The sequence below is a fragment of the Heterodontus francisci genome, unplaced genomic scaffold, assembly GCF_036365525.1.
Source record: "Heterodontus francisci isolate sHetFra1 unplaced genomic scaffold, sHetFra1.hap1 HAP1_SCAFFOLD_916, whole genome shotgun sequence".
NCBI classification, from domain to species: Eukaryota; Metazoa; Chordata; class Chondrichthyes; order Heterodontiformes; family Heterodontidae; genus Heterodontus; species Heterodontus francisci.
The window spans coordinates 84,464-102,829 of NW_027141045.1; the positions used below are offsets into that span (position 1 = coordinate 84,464).

Sequence of the window (18,366 nt, forward strand, 5' to 3'; positions counted from 1 at the left end):
TTCAGATCACTGTGTATAATGTACACAAAGATCAGGCTGGAATTCACTTACCCTGGTACAGACAATTCAGATCACTGTGTACAATGTACACAAAGATCAGGCTGGAATTCACTTACCCTGGTACAGACAATTCAGATCACTGTGTATAATGTACACAAAGATCAGGCTGGAATTCACTTACCCTGGTACAGACAATTCAGATCACTGTGTATAATGTACACAAAGATCAGGCTGGAATTCACTTACCCTGGTACAGACAATTCAGATCACTGTGTATAATGTACACAAAGATCAGGCTGGAATTCACTTACCCTGGTACAGACAATTCAGATCACTGTGTATAATATACACAAAGATCAGGCTGGAATTCACTTACCCTGGTACAGACAATTCAGATCACTGTGTATAATGTACACAAAGATCAGGCTGGAATTCACTTATCCTGGTACAGACAATTCAGATCACTGTGTATAATATACACAAAGATCAGGCTGGAATTCACTTACCCTGGTACAGACAATTCAGATCACTGTGTATAATGTACACAAAGATCAGGCTGGAATTCACTTACCCTGGTACAGACAATTCAGATCACTGTGTATAATATACACAAAGATCAGGTTGGAATTCACTTACCCTGGTACAGACAATTCAGATCACTGTGCAATGTACACAAAGATCAGGCTGGAATTCACTTACCCTGGTACAGACAATTCAGATCACTGTGTACAATATACACAAAGATCAGGCTGGAATTCACTTACCCTGGTACAGACAATTCAGATCACTGTGTATAATGTACACAAAGATCAGGCTGGAATTCACTTACCCTGGTACAGACAATTCAGATCACTGTGTATAATATACACAAAGATCAGGCTGGAATTCACTTACCCTGGTACAGACAATTCAGATAACTGTGTATAATATACACAAAGATCAGGCTGGAATTCACTTACCCTGGTACAGACAATTCAGATCACTGTGTATAATATGCACAAAGATCAGGCTGGAATTCACTTACCCTGGTACAGACAATTCAGATCACTGTGTATAATATACACAAAGATCAGGCTGGAATTCACTTACCCTGGTACAGACAATTCAGATCACTGTGTATAATATACACAAAGATCAGGCTGGAATTCACTTACCCTGGTACAGACAATTCAGATCACTGTGTAATGTACACAAAGATCAGGCTGGAATTCACTTACCCTGGTACAGACAATTCAGATCACTGTGTATAATGTACACAAAGATCAGGCTGGAATTCACTTACCCTGGTACAGACAATTCAGATCACTGTGTATAATGTACACAAAGATCAGGCTGGAATTCACTTACCCTGGTACAGACAATTCAGATCACTGTGTATAATATACACAAAGATCAGGCTGGAATTCACTTACCCTGGTACAGACAATTCAGATCACTGTGTATAATATACACAAAGATCAGGCTGGAATTCACTTACCCTGGTACAGACAATTCAGATCACTGTGTAATGTACACAAAGATCAGGCTGGAATTCACTTACCCTGGTACAGACAATTCAGATCACTGTGTATAATGTACACAAAGATCAGGCTGGAATTCACTTACCCTGGTACAGACAATTCAGATCACTGTGTATAATGTACACAAAGATCAGGCTGGAATTCACTTACCCTGGTACAGACAATTCAGATCACTGTGTATAATATACACAAAGATCAGGCTGGAATTCACTTACCCTGGTACATACAATTCAGATCACTGTGTATAATATACACAAAGATCAGGTTGGAATTCACTTACCCTGGTACAGACAATTCAGATCACTGTGTATAATATACACAAAGATCAGGCTGGAATTCACTTACCCTGGTACAGACAATTCAGATCACTGTGTATAATATACACAAAGATCAGGCTGGAATTCACTTACCCTGGTACAGACAATTCAGATCACTGTGTATAATATACACAAAGATCAGGCTGGAATTCACTTACCCTGGTACAGACAATTCAGATCACTGTGTATAATGTACACAAAGATCAGGCTGGAATTCACTTACCCTGGTACAGACAATTCAGATCACTGTGTATAATATACACAAAGATCAGGCTGGAATTCACTTACCCTGGTACAGACAATTCAGATCACTGTGTATAATATACACAAAGACCAGGCTGGAATTCACTTACCCTGGTACAGACAATTCAGATCACTGTGTATAATGTACACAAAGATCAGGTTGGAATTCACTTACCCTGGTACAGACAATTCAGATCACTGTGTATAATATACACAAAGATCAGGCTGGAATTCACTTACCCTGGTACAGACAATTCAGATCACTGTGTATAATATACACAAAGATCAGGCTGGAATTCACTTACCCTGGTACAGACAATTCAGAACACTGTGTATAATGTACACAAAGATCAGGCTGGAATTCACTTACCCTGGTACAGACAATTCAGATCACTGTGTATAATATACACAAAGATCAGGCTGGAATTCACTTACCCTGGTACAGACAATTCAGATCACTGTGCAATGTACACAAAGATCAGGCTGGAATTCACTTACTCTGGTACAGACAATTCAGATCACTGTGTATAATGTACACAAAGATCAGGCTGGAATTCACTTACCCTGGTACAGACAATTCAGATCACTGTGTATAATATACACAAAGATCAGGCTGGAATTCACTTACCCTGGTACAGACAATTCAGATCACGGTGTATAATATACACAAAGATCAGGCTGGAATTCACTTACCCTGGTACAGACAATTCAGATCACTGTGTATAATGTACACAAAGATCAGGCTGGAATTCACTTACCCTGGTACAGACAATTCAGATCACTGTGTATAATATACACAAAGATCAGGCTGGAATTCACTTACCCTGGTACAGACAATTCAGATCACTGTGTATAATATACACAAAGATCAGGTTGGAATTCACTTACCCTGGTACAGACAATTCAGATCACTGTGTATAATATACACAAAGATCAGGCTGGAATTCACTTACCCTGGTACAGACAATTCAGATCACTGTGTATAATATACACAAAGATCAGGCTGGAATTCACTTACCCTGGTACAGACAATTCAGATCACTGTGTACAATGTGCACAAAGATCAGGCTGGAATTCACTTACCCTGGTACAGACAATTCAGATCACTGTGTATAATATACACAAAGATCAGGCTGGAATTCACTTACCCTGGTACAGACAATTCAGATCACTGTGTATAATGTACACAAAGATCAGGCTGAAATTCACTTACCCTGGTACAGACAATTCAGATCACAGTGTACAATGTCCACAAAGATCAGGCTGGAATTCACTTACCCTGGTACAGACAATTCAGATCACTGTGTACAATATACACAAAGATCAGGCTGGAATTCACTTACCCTGGTACAGACAATTCAGATCACTGTGTATAATGTACACAAAGATCAGGCTGGAATTCACTTACCCTGGTACAGACAATTCAGATCACAGTGTACAATGTACACAAAGATCAGGCTGGAATTCACTTACCCTGGTACAGACAATTCAGATCACTGTGTATAATGTACACAAAGATCAGGCTGGAATTCACTTACCCTGGTACAGACAATTCAGATCACTGTGTATAATGTACACAAAGATCAGGCTGGAATTCACTTACCCTGGTACAGACAATTCAGATCACTGTGTATAATGTACACAAAGATCAGGCTGGAATTCACTTACCCTGGTACAGACAATTCAGATCACTGTGCAATGTACACAAAGATCAGGCTGGAATTCACTTACCCTGGTACAGACAATTCAGATCACTGTGTATAATATACACAAAGATCAGGCTGGAATTCACTTACCCTGGTACAGACAATTCAGATCACTGTGTATAATGTACACAAAGATCAGGCTGGAATTCACTTACCCTGGTACAGACAATTCAGATCACTGTGTATAATGTACACAAAGATCAGGCTGGAATTCACTTACCCTGGTACAGACAATTCAGATCACTGTGTATAATATACACAAAGACCAGGCTGGAATTCACTTACCCTGGTACAGACAATTCAGATCACTGTGTATAATGTACACAAAGATCAGGTTGGAATTCACTTACCCTGGTACAGACAATTCAGATCACTGTGTATAATATACACAAAGATCAGGCTGGAATTCACTTACCCTGGTACAGACAATTCAGATCACTGTGTATAATATACACAAAGATCAGGCTGGAATTCACTTACCCTGGTACAGACAATTCAGAACACTGTGTATAATGTACACAAAGATCAGGCTGGAATTCACTTACCCTGGTACAGACAATTCAGATCACTGTGTATAATATACACAAAGATCAGGCTGGAATTCACTTACCCTGGTACAGACAATTCAGATCACAGTGTATAATGTACACAAAGATCAGGCTGGAATTCACTTACCCTGGTACAGACAATTCAGATCACTGTGTATAATGTACACAAAGATCAGGCTGGAATTCACTTACCCTGGTACAGACAATTCAGATCACTGTGTATAATGTACACAAAGATCAGGCTGGAATTCACTTACCCTGGTACAGACAATTCAGATCACTGTGTATAATGTACACAAAGATCAGGCTGGAATTCACTTACCCTGGTACAGACAATTCAGATCACTGTGTATAATATACACAAAGATCAGGCTAGAATTCACTTACCCTGGTACAGACAATTCAGATCACTGTGTATAATATACACAAAGATCAGGCTGGAATTCACTTACCCTGGTACAGACAATTCAGATCACTGTGTATAATATACACAAAGATCAGGCTGGAATTCACTTACCCTGGTACAGACAATTCAGATCACTGTGCAATGTACACAAAGATCAGGCTGGAATTCACTTACCCTGGTACAGACAATTCAGATCACTGTGTATAATGTACACAAAGATCAGGCTGGAATTCACTTACCCTGGTACAGACAATTCAGATCACTGTGTATAATATACACAAAGATCAGGCTGGAATTCACTTACCCTGGTACAGACAATTCAGATCACGGTGTATAATATACACAAAGATCAGGCTGGAATTCACTTACCCTGGTACAGACAATTCAGATCACTGTGTATAATGTACACAAAGATCAGGCTGGAATTCACTTACCCTGGTACAGACAATTCAGATCACTGTGTATAATATACACAAAGATCAGGCTGGAATTCACTTACCCTGGTACAGACAATTCAGATCACTGTGTATAATATACACAAAGATCAGGTTGGAATTCACTTACCCTGGTACAGACAATTCAGATCACTGTGTATAATATACACAAAGATCAGGCTGGAATTCACTTACCCTGGTACAGACAATTCAGATCACTGTGTATAATATACACAAAGATCAGGCTGGAATTCACTTACCCTGGTACAGACAATTCAGATCACTGTGTACAATGTGCACAAAGATCAGGCTGGAATTCACTTACCCTGGTACAGACAATTCAGATCACTGTGTATAATATACACAAAGATCAGGCTGGAATTCACTTACCCTGGTACAGACAATTCAGATCACTGTGTATAATGTACACAAAGATCAGGCTGAAATTCACTTACCCTGGTACAGACAATTCAGATCACAGTGTACAATGTCCACAAAGATCAGGCTGGAATTCACTTACCCTGGTACAGACAATTCAGATCACTGTGTACAATATACACAAAGATCAGGCTGGAATTCACTTACCCTGGTACAGACAATTCAGATCACTGTGTATAATGTACACAAAGATCAGGCTGGAATTCACTTACCCTGGTACAGACAATTCAGATCACTGTGCAATGTACACAAAGATCAGGTTGGAATTCACTTACCCTGGTACAGACAATTCAGATCACTGTGTATAATATACACAAAGATCAGGCTGGAATTCACTTACCCTGGTACAGACAATTCAGATCACTGTGTATAATGTACACAAAGATCAGGCTGGAATTCACTTACCCTGGTACAGACAATTCAGATCACTGTGTATAATGTACACAAAGATCAGGCTGGAATTCACTTACCCTGGTACAGACAATTCAGATCACTGTGTGTAATGTCCACAAAGATCAGGCTGGAATTCACTTACCCTGGTACAGACAATTCAGATCACTGTGTATAATATACACAAAGATCAGGCTGGAATTCACTTACCCTGGTACAGACAATTCAGATCACTGTGTATAATATACACAAAGATCAGGCTGGAATTCACTTACCCTGGTACAGACAATTCAGATCACTGTGTATAATGTACACAAAGATCAGGCTGGAATTCACTTACCCTGGTACAGACAATTCAGATCACTGTGTATAATATACACAAAGATCAGGCTGGAATTCACTTACCCTGGTACAGACAATTCAGATCACTGTGTATAATATACACAAAGATCAGGCTGGAATTCACTTACCCTGGTACAGACAATTCAGATCACTGTGTATAATGTACACAAAGATCAGGCTGGAATTCACTTACCCTGGTACAGACAATTCAGATCACTGTGTATAATGTACACAAAGATCAGGCTGGAATTCACTTACCCTGGTACAGACAATTCAGATCACTGTGTATAATATACACAAAGATCAGGCTGGAATTCACTTACCCTGGTACAGACAATTCAGATCACTGTGTATAATATACACAAAGACCAGGCTGGAATTCACTTACCCTGGTACAGACAATTCAGATCACTGTGTATAATATACACAAAGATCAGGCTGGAATTCACTTACCCTGGTACAGACAATTCAGATCACTGTGTATAATATACACAAAGATCAGGCTGGAATTCACTTACCCTGGTACAGACAATTCAGATCACTGTGTATAATATACACAAAGATCAGGCTGGAATTCACTTACCCTGGTACAGACAATTCAGATCACTGTGTATAATGTACACAAAGATCAGGCTGGAATTCACTTACCCTGGTACAGACAATTCAGATCACTGTGTATAATATACACAAAGATCAGGCTGGAATTCACTTACCCTGGTACAGACAATTCAGATCACTGTGTATAATGTAAACAAAGATCAGGCTGGAATTCACTTACCCTGGTACAGACAATTCAGATCACTGTGTATAATGTACACAAAGATCAGGCTGGAATTCACTTACCCTGGTACAGACAATTCAGATCACTGTGTATAATGTACACAAAGATCAGGCTGGAATTCACTTACCCTGGTACAGACAATTCAGATCACTGTGTATAATATACACAAAGATCAGGCTGGAATTCACTTACCCTGGTACAGACAATTCAGATCACTGTGTATAATATACACAAAGATCAGGCTGGAATTCACTTACCCTGGTACAGACAATTCAGATCACTGTGTATAATATGCACAAAGATCAGGCTGGAATTCACTTACCCTGGTACAGACAATTCAGATCACTGTGTATAATGTACACAAAGATCAGGCTGGAATTCACTTACCCTGGTACAGACAATTCAGATCACTGTGTATAATATACACAAAGATCAGGCTGGAATTCACTTACCCTGGTACAGACAATTCAGATCACTGTGTATAATGTACACAAAGATCAGGCTGGAATTCACTTACCCTGGTACAGACAATTCAGATCACTGTGTATAATATACACAAAGATCAGGCTGGAATTCACTTACCCTGGTACAGACAATTCAGATCACTGTGTATAATATACACAAAGATCAGGCTGGAATTCACTTACCCTGGTACAGACAATTCAGATCACTGTGTATAATATACACAAAGATCAGGCTGGAATTCACTTACCCTGGTACAGACAATTCAGATCACTGTGTATAATGTACACAAAGATCAGGCTGGAATTCACTTACCCTGGTACAGACAATTCAGATCACTGTGTATAATATACACAAAGATCAGGCTGGAATTCACTTACCCTGGTACAGACAATTCAGATCACTGTGTAATGTAAACAAAGATCAGGCTGGAATTCACTTACCCTGGTACAGACAATTCAGATCACTGTGTATAATGTACACAAAGATCAGGCTGGAATTCACTTACCCTGGTACAGACAATTCAGATCACTGTGTATAATGTACACAAAGATCAGGCTGGAATTCACTTACCCTGGTACAGACAATTCAGATCACTGTGTATAATGTAAACAAAGATCAGGCTGGAATTCACTTACCCTGGTACAGACAATTCAGATCACTGTGTATAATGTACACAAAGATCAGGCTGGAATTCACTTACCTTGGTACAGACAATTCAGATCACTGTGTATAATGTACACAAAGATCAGGCTGGAATTCACTTACCCTGGTACAGACAATTCAGATCACTGTGTATAATATACACAAAGATCAGGCTGGAATTCACTTACCCTGGTACAGACAATTCAGATCACTGTGTATAATATACACAAAGATCAGGCTGGAATTCACTTACCCTGGTACAGACAATTCAGATCACTGTGTATAATATACACAAAGATCAGGCTGGAATTCACTTACCCTGGTACAGACAATTCAGATCACTGTGTATAATGTACACAAAGATCAGGCTGGAATTCACTTACCCTGGTACAGACAATTCAGATCACTGTGTATAATGTAAACAAAGATCAGGCTGGAATTCACTTACCCTGGTACAGACAATTCAGATCACTGTGTATAATGTACACAAAGATCAGGCTGGAATTCACTTACCTTGGTACAGACAATTCAGATCACTGTGTATAATGTACACAAAGATCAGGCTGGAATTCACTTACCCTGGTACAGACAATTCAGATCACTGTGTATAATATACACAAAGATCAGGCTGGAATTCACTTACCCTGGTACAGACAATTCAGATCACTGTGTATAATGTACACAAAGATCAGGCTGGAATTCACTTACCCTGGTACAGACAATTCAGATCACTGTGTATAATATACACAAAGATCAGGCTGGAATTCACTTACCCTGGTACAGACAATTCAGATCACTGTGTATAATATACACAAAGATCAGGCTGGAATTCACTTACCCTGGTACAGACAATTCAGATCACTGTGTATAATGTACACAAAGATCAGGCTGGAATTCACTTACCCTGGTACAGACAATTCAGATCACTGTGTATAATGTACACAAAGATCAGGCTGGAATTCACTTACCCTGGTACAGACAATTCAGATCACTGTGTATAATATACACAAAGATCAGGCTGGAATTCACTTACCCTGGTACAGACAATTCAGATCACTGTGTATAATATACACAAAGATCAGGCTGGAATTCACTTACCCTGGTACAGACAATTCAGATCACTGTGTATAATATACACAAAGATCAGGCTGGAATTCACTTACCCTGGTACAGACAATTCAGATCACTGTGCATAATGTACACAAAGATCAGGCTGGAATTCACTTACCCTGGTACAGACAATTCAGATCACTGTGCATAATGTACACAAAGATCAGGCTGGAATTCACTTACCCTGGTACAGACAATTCAGATCACTGTGTATAATGTACACAAAGATCAGGTTGGAATTCACTTACCCTGGTACAGACAATTCAGATCACTGTGTATAATATACACAAAGATCAGGCTGGAATTCACTTACCCTGGTACAGACAATTCAGATCACTGTGTATAATATACACAAAGATCAGGCTGGAATTCACTTACCCTGGTACAGACAATTCAGATCACTGTGTATAATATACACAAAGATCAGGCTGGAATTCACTTACCCTGGTACAGACAATTCAGATCACTGTGTATAATATACACAAAGATCAGGTTGGAATTCACTTACCCTGGTACAGACAATTCAGATCACTGTGTATAATGTACACAAAGATCAGGTTGGAATTCACTTACCCTGGTACAGACAATTCAGATCACTGTGTATAATATACACAAAGATCAGGCTGGAATTCACTTACCCTGGTACAGACAATTCAGATCACTGTGTATAATATACACAAAGATCAGGCTGGAATTCACTTACCCTGGTACAGACAATTCAGATCACTGTGCATAATGTACACAAAGATCAGGCTGGAATTCACTTACCCTGGTACAGACAATTCAGATCACTGTGCATAATGTACACAAAGATCAGGCTGGAATTCACTTACCCTGGTACAGACAATTTAGATCACTGTGTATAATGTACACAAAGATCAGGCTGGAATTCACTTACCCTGGTACAGACAATTCAGATCACTGTGTATAATATACACAAAGATCAGGCTGGAATTCACTTACCCTGGTACAGACAATTCAGATCACTGTGTATAATGTACACAAAGATCAGGCTGGAATTCACTTACCCTGGTACAGACAATTCAGATCACTGTGTATAATGTACACAAAGATCAGGCTGGAATTCACTTACCCTGGTACAGACAATTCAGATCACTGTGTATAATATACACAAAAATCAGGCTGGAATTCACTTACCCTGGTACAGACAATTCAGATCACTGTGTATAATATACACAAAGATCAGGCTGGAATTCACTTACCCTGGTACAGACAATTCAGATCACTCTGTATAATGTACACAAAGATCAGGCTGGAATTCACTTACCCTGGTACAGACAATTCAGATCACTGTGTATAATATACACAAAGATCAGGCTGGAATTCACTTACCCTGGTACAGACAATTCAGATCACTGTGTATAATATACACAAAGATCAGGCTGGAATTCACTTACCCTGGTACAGACAATTCAGATCACTGTGTATAATGTACACAAAGATCAGGCTGGAATTCACTTACCCTGGTACAGACAATTCAGATCACTGTGTATAATGTACACAAAGATCAGGCTGGAATTCACTTACCCTGGTACAGACAATTCAGATCACTGTGTAATGTACACAAAGATCAGGCTGGAATTCACTTACCCTGGTACAGACAATTCAGATCACTGTGTATAATATACACAAAGATCAGGCTGGAATTCACTTACCCTGGTACAGACAATTCAGATCACTGTGTACAATGTACACAAAGATCAGGTTGGAATTCACTTACCCTGGTACAGACAATTCAGATCACTGTGTATAATATACACAAAGATCAGGCTGGAATTCACTTACCCTGGTACAGACAATTCAGATCACTGTGTATAATATACACAAAGATCAGGCTGGAATTCTCTTACCCTGGTACAGACAATTCAGATCACTGTGTGTAATGTACACAAAGATCAGGCTGGAATTCACTTACCCTGGTACAGACAATTCAGATCACTGTGTATAATATACACAAAAATCAGGCTGGAATTCACTTACCCTGGTACAGACAATTCAGATCACTGTGTATAATATACACAAAGATCAGGCTGGAATTCACTTACCCTGGTACAGACAATTCAGATCACTGTGTATAATATACACAAAGATCAGGCTGGAATTCACTTACCCTGGTACAGACAATTCAGATCACTGTGTATAATATACACAAAGATCAGGCTGGAATTCAGTTACCCTGGTACAGACAATTCAGATCACTGTGTATAATATACACAAAGATCAGGCTGGAATTCACTTACCCTGGTACAGACAATTCAGATCACTGTGTATAATGTACACAAAGATCAGGCTGGAATTCACTTACCCTGGTACAGACAATTCAGATCACTGTGTATAATATTCACAAAGACCAGGCTGGAATTCACTTACCCTGGTACAGACAATTCAGATCACTGTGTATAATATACACAAAGATCAGGCTGGAATTCACTTACCCTGGTACAGACAATTCAGATCACTGTGTATAATATACACAAAGATCAGGCTGGAATTCACTTACCCTGGTACAGACAATTCAGATCACTGTGTATAATATACACAAAGATCAGGCTGGAATTCACTTACCCTGGTACAGACAATTCAGATCACTGTGTGTAATGTACACAAAGATCAGGCTGGAATTCACTTACCCTGGTACACACAATTCAGATCACTGTGTACAATGTACACAAAGATCAGGCTGGAATTCACTTACCCTGGTACAGACAATTCAGATCACTGTGTATAATATACACAAAGATCAGGCTGGAATTCACTTACCCTGGTACAGACAATTCAGATCACAGTGTATAATGTACACAAAGATCAGGCTGGAATTCACTTACCCTGGTACAGACAATTCAGATCACTGTGTATAATGTACACAAAGATCAGGCTGGAATTCACTTACCCTGGTACAGACAATTCAGATCACTGTGTGTAATGTCCACAAAGATCAGGCTGAAAATCCCAAAACGGAATGCCCTGAAAACTCCAGCCAATTTAGACAGACTGAGGGGGAAGATGTGATGAAACCTTATTCTGCAGCAGTTACTATCAAGCATTACTTCAGGAAGGGAAAGTGCACGATCTCGGTGAGGAGAAAGCAACAGTAGGACATTGGGAAAGATTGAAAAGGAACATGAAACTCGCAGTAACTGAGACGGTCCCTAAGAAATAGAGAAGGAAACATCAAGAGTGGGTGACTGAAGAAATACTGGATATGATGGAGAAAAGGAGACGATAAGAAGAAACAAAAGTATGACAAAATAGAAAAGCAGTTAAGAAAAGCATGTCGAGTGGCTAAGGAAAAGTGACCGATAGAAGGAAATCGAAGAACTGGAGAAAAGGTGTAAGACAAGAGCATTGCATGAGAAAGTAAAAGCACTGACAGACAAGAAGAAAATAACCACAAATTTAGGCTGCATAAGGAGCACGGAAGGTGAAGTTCTCTTTGAAACAGAAAGGGTTGAGAAACGAGGGGTTGAATCCATCGGTGAGCTGTTTGACAATGAAGATAGAGGTGAAGAGAAGGGAGCAGACATCATAGCGGACGATGTTAGTGCAGCGATCAAAAAGATGAAGGCAAAGCAAGCACCCAGAATCAATAAGATACCAACAGAATTCCCAAAAGCCCTGAATGATGTTAACATTGGGAAAGTGACAGACCTCTGTAACAAACTTTACAGAACAGCATTCATAACAGTGCATCGTATCAGTGTTCATTCAGCTCCCAAAGAAACCAAAAGCCCTAAAGTATTCAGAGCACAAGCCAATACCATGATAATGATTTGAATAATTATTTTGGAAAGAAATGACCAATCTATCGAAAGAGAGATAAATGATAGTCAGTCAGAATTCAGACCAAAGACAGGAACAAGAGAGGGCATCTTCAACCTCAGAGTAGTGATCGAAAGATACCTGCAAGAACAAAACCCTGATTGGAGAGGTGATTGTGAGATCTGAAGGAGAATTGACATCTCCAAGACCAGCTTTGTCAGAATGAAGGACTTGTTAACATCAAAGAAATTGTCCCTGAATCTGAAGAACAGAATACTGAGGTGCAACATGTTGTTATCTGTGTTATATGGCTTGGAGATATGGAAAACAAGAGGCTATTGATAAGCTGTATTCATTCTGATCATGGCTGATCATCCAACTCAGTAACCTGTTCCCGCTTTCTCCCCATATCCTTTGATCCCTTTAGACCCAAGAGCTATATCTAACTCCTTCTTGAAAACAAACAATGTTTTGGCCTCAACTGCTTTCTGTGGTAGTGAATTCCACAGGCTCACCACTCTCTGGGTGAAGAAATTTCTCCTCATCTCAGTCCTGAAAGGTTTACCCCGTATCCTTAGACTATGACCCCTGGTTCTGGAATCCCCCACCATCGGGAACATCCTTCCTGCATCTACCCTGTCAAGTCCTGTTAGAATTTTATAGGTTTCTATGAGATCCCCCCATCACTCTTCTGAACTCCAGCGAATATAATCCTAACCGACTCAATCTCTCCTCATCCGTCAGTCCCGCCATCCCAGGAATCAGTCTGGTAAACCTTCGCTGCACTCCCTCTATAGCAAGAACATCCTTCCTCAGATAAGGAGACCAAAACTGTACACAATATTCCAGGTGTGGCCTCACCAAGGCCCTGTATAATTGCAGAAAGACATTCCTGCTCCTGTACTCGAATCCTCTCGCTATGAAGGCCAACATACCATTTGCCTTTTTTACCGCCTGTTGCACCTGCATGCTTACCTTCAGTAACTGGTGTACGAGAACACCCAGGTCTCGCTGCATATTCCCCTCTCTCAGTTTATAGCCATTCAGATAATAATCTGCCTTCCTATTTTTACTACCAAAGTGGATAACCTCACATTTATCCACATTATACTGCATCTGCCATGCATTAGCCCACTCACTCAACTTGTCCAAATCACCCTGAAGCCTCTCTGCATCCTCCTCACAACTCACCCTCCCACCCAGTTTTGTGTCATCTGCAAATTTGGAGATATTACATTTAGTTCCCTCATCTAAATCATTAATATATATTGTGAATAGCTGGGGTCCTAGCACCGATCCCTGTGGTACCCCACTGGTCACTGCCTGCCATTCAGAAAAAGACCCATTTATCCCGAGTCTTTGTTTCCTGTCTGCCAACCAATTTTCTATCCATCACAATACACTACCCCCAATCCCATGCGCTTGAATTTTACAAGCTAATCTCTTATGTGGGACTTTGTTGAAAGCCTTCTGAAAGTCCAAATAAACCACATCCACTGGCTCCCCCTCATCAACTCTACTAGTTACATCCTCGAAGAATTCTAGTAGATTTGTCAAGCATGATTTCCCTTTCATAAATCCATGCTGACTCTGTCCGATTCTACCACTGTTCTCCAAGTGTTCTGCTATAAAATCTTAAATAATGGACTCTAGAATTTTCCCCACTACCGACGTCAGGCTGACTGGTCTATAATTCCCTGTTTTCTCTCTACCTCCCTTTTTAAATAGTGGGGTTACATTAACTACCCTCCAATCAGATATTGGAGGATGTTCTGTATATCCCACACAGACAGAAAGAATAAAGAGGAAGTGCTGGAAATGTCTGGAGAAGAGAGGAAATTAGTGTATAACATCAAAGAGAGAAAGATACAATCCCCCGGTCTCATCATTAGATCAGAAGGTAGACAGAGACAGTTATTGGAAGGAAAGATCAATGGAAAACGTAGGAGAGAGAAGCAGAGAAGAAAATGGATGATGGATCAAATGGACTGAATTTAGTTGACCACTGAAAAATGGGTCAGGACAACACCAGACAGAGGTGGAGAACCACAACAGTAAACTGTCTGCAAAGAAGATGACACCAATGAAGGAACAAAGAGCACTCGCTGGTACATTGGAGATGGTGGGCCAGACCTCCACTGCATGGGGAGGCTAATTCTCCCTTCAAAGCAGCCAATGGATTTGGAGGCTGCAACCACCAGGGAGGGGGCACTGAACAGGCAATGAAGCCCCTGCTGCCTCAAAGGGCAACCTGGAGGGCAATCTCCTCAAACCACAGAGGCTGGCAGCTTGAAAACAGCGGGGAGAGGCTTCATTGAAGAGAGCGGAGTGAGCGGGGAGAGGATTCATTGAAAAGAGTGCGGAGAGAGCGGGGAGAGGCTTCATTGAAAAGAGTGCGGAGAGAGCGAGGAGAGGCTTCACTGAAAAGAGTGCGGAGAGAGCGAGGAGAGGCTTCACTGAAAAGAGTGCGGAGAGAGCGAGGAGAGGCTTCATTGAAAAGAGTGCGGAGAGAGCGAGGAGAGGCTTCACTGAAAAGAGTGCGGAGAGAGCGGGGAGAGGCTTCATTGAAGAGAGCGGAGTGAGCGGGGAGAGGATTCATTGAAAAGAGTGCGGAGAGAGCGGGGAGAGGCTTCATTGAAAAGAGTGCGGAGAGAGCGAGGAGAGGCTTCACTGAAAAGAGTGCGGAGAGAGCGAGGAGAGGCTTCACTGAAAAGAGTGCGGAGAGAGCGAGGAGAGGCTTCACTGAAAAGAGTGCGGAGAGAGAGAGGAGAGGCTTCACTGAAAAGAGTGCGGAGAGAGCGGGGAGAGGCTTCATTGAAAAGAGTGCGGAAAGAGCGAGGAGAGGCTTCACTGAAAAGAGTGCGGAGAAAGCGGGGAGAGGCTTCATTGAAAAGAGTGCGGAGAGAGCGAGGAGAGGCTTCACTGAAAAGAGTGCGGAGAGAGCGAGGAGAGACTTCATTGAAAAGAGTGCAGAGAGAGCGGGGAGAGGCTTCACTGAAAAGAGTGCGGAGAGAGCGAGGAGAGCGAGGAGAGGCTTCACTGAAAAGAGTGCGGAGAGAGCGGGGAGAGGCTTCATTGAAAAGAGTGCAGAGAGAGCGGGGAGAGACTTCATTGAAAAGAGTGCGGAGAGAGCGAGGAGAGGCTTCATTGAAAAGAGTGCAGAGAGAGCGAGGGGAGGCTTCACTGAGAAGAGTGCGCAGAGAGCGAGGAGAGGCTTCACTGAAAAGAGCGGAGAGAGCGGGGAGAGGCTTCACTGAAAAGAGTGCGCAGAGAGCGAGGAGCGGCTTCATTGAAAAGAGTGCGGAGAGAGAGCGGGGAGAGGCTTCACTTAAAAGAGTGCGGAGAGAGCGAGGAGAGGCTTCACTGACAAGAGTGCGGAGAGAGCGGGGAGAGGCTTCACTGAAAAGAGTGCGGAGAGAGAGCGGGGAGAGGCTTCACTTAAAAGAGTGCAGAGAGAGCATGGAGAGGCTTCATTGAAAAGAGAGCGGGGAGAGGCTTCACTGACAAGAGTGCGGAGAGCGGGGAGAGGCTTCACTGAAAAGAGCGGGGAGAGCGGGGAGAGGCTTCACTGAAAAGAGTGGGGAGAGCGGGGAGAGGCTTCACTGAAAAGTGCGGAGAGAGCGAGGAGAGGCTTCATTGAAAGGGAGGGACGGGGTCGCAGAGCGGGACGGGGACGCAGCGAGGGACGGGGACGCAGCGAGGGACGGGGACGCAGAGAGGGACGGGGTCGCAGAGAGGGACGGGGTCGCAGAGAGGGACGGGGACGCAGAGAGGGACGGGGTCGCAGAGAGGGACGGGGTCGCAGAGAGGGACGGGGTCGCAGAGAGGGACGGGGACGCAGAGAGGGGCGGGGTCGCAGAGAGGGGCGGGGTCGCAGCGAGGGGCGGGGTCGCAGCGAGGGGCGGGGTCGCAGCGAGGGGCGGGGTCGCAGCGAGGGGCGGGGTCGCAGAGAGGGGCGGGGTCGCAGAGAGGGGCGGGGACGCAGAGAGGGGCGGGGACACAGAGAGGGGCGGGGACACAGAGAGGGGCGGGGACACAGAGAGGGGCGGGGTCGCAGAGAGGGGCGGGGTCGCAGAGAGGGGCGGGGTCGCAGAGAGGGGCGGGGTCGCAGAGAGGGGCGGGGTCGCAGAGAGGGGCGGGGTCGCAGAGAGGGGCGGGGTCGCAGAGAGGGGCGGGGTCGCAGAGAGGGGCGGGGTCGCAGAGAGGGGCGGGGTCGCAGAGAGGGGCGGGGTCGCAGAGAGGGGCGGGGTCGCAGAGAGGGGCGGGGTCGCAGAGAGGGGCGGGGTCGCAGAGAGGGGCGGGGTCGCAGAGAGGGGCGGGGTCGCAGAGAGGGGCGGGGTCGCAGAGAGGGGCGGGGACGCAGAGAGGGACGGGGACGCAGAGAGGGACGGGGTCGCAGAGAGGGACGGGGTCGCAGAGAGGGGCGGGGTCGCAGAGAGGGGCGGGGTCGCAGAGAGGGACGGGGTCGCAGAGAGGGACGGGGTCGCAGAGAGGGACGGGGTCGCAGAGAGGGACGGGGTCGCAGAGAGGGGCGGGGTCGCAGAGAGGGGCGGGGTCGCAGAGAGGGGCGGGGTCGCAGAGAGGGGCGGGGACGCAGAGAGGGGCGGGGACGCAGAGAGGGGCGGGGACGCAGAGAGGGACGGGGACGCAGAGAGGGACGGGGTCGCAGAGAGGGACGGGGTCGCAGAGAGGGACGGGGTCGCAGAGAGGGACGGGGTCGCAGAGAGGGACGGGGTCGCAGAGAGGGACGGGGTCGCAGAGAGGGACGGGGTCGCAGAGAGGGACGGGGTCGCAGAGAGGGACGGGTTCGCAGAGAGGGACGGGGACGCAGAGAGGGACGGGGACGCAGAGAGGGACGGGGTCGCAGAGAGGGACGGGGTCGCAGAGAGGGACGGGGTCGCAGAGAGGGACGGGGTCGCAGAGAGGGACGGGGACGCAGAGAGGGACGGGGTCGCAGAGAGGGACGGGGTCGCAGAGAGGGACGGGGTCGCAGAGAGGGACGGGGTCGCAGAGAGGGACGGGGTCGCAGAGAGGGACGGGGTCGCAGAGAGGGGCGGGGTCGCAGAGAGGGGCGGGGTCGCAGAGAGGGGCGGGGACGCAGAGAGGGGCGGGGACGCAGAGAGGGGCGGGGACGCAGAGAGGGGCGGGGACGCAGAGAGGGACGGGGACGCAGAGAGGGACGGGGACGCAGAGAGGGACGGGGACGCAGAGAGGGACGGGGACGCAGAGAGGGACGGGGACGCA

General features: G+C 44.3%; 1 protein-coding gene across 1 annotated transcript in view; it reads right to left on the reverse strand.

Annotated features, from left to right (window-relative positions):
• LOC137361887 (calpain-2 catalytic subunit-like) overlaps nucleotides 1-18,366 on the reverse strand; it is a gene marked incomplete at its 3' end in the record, with an annotated part of 157,257 nt that overhangs the window by 46,317 nt on the left and 92,574 nt on the right.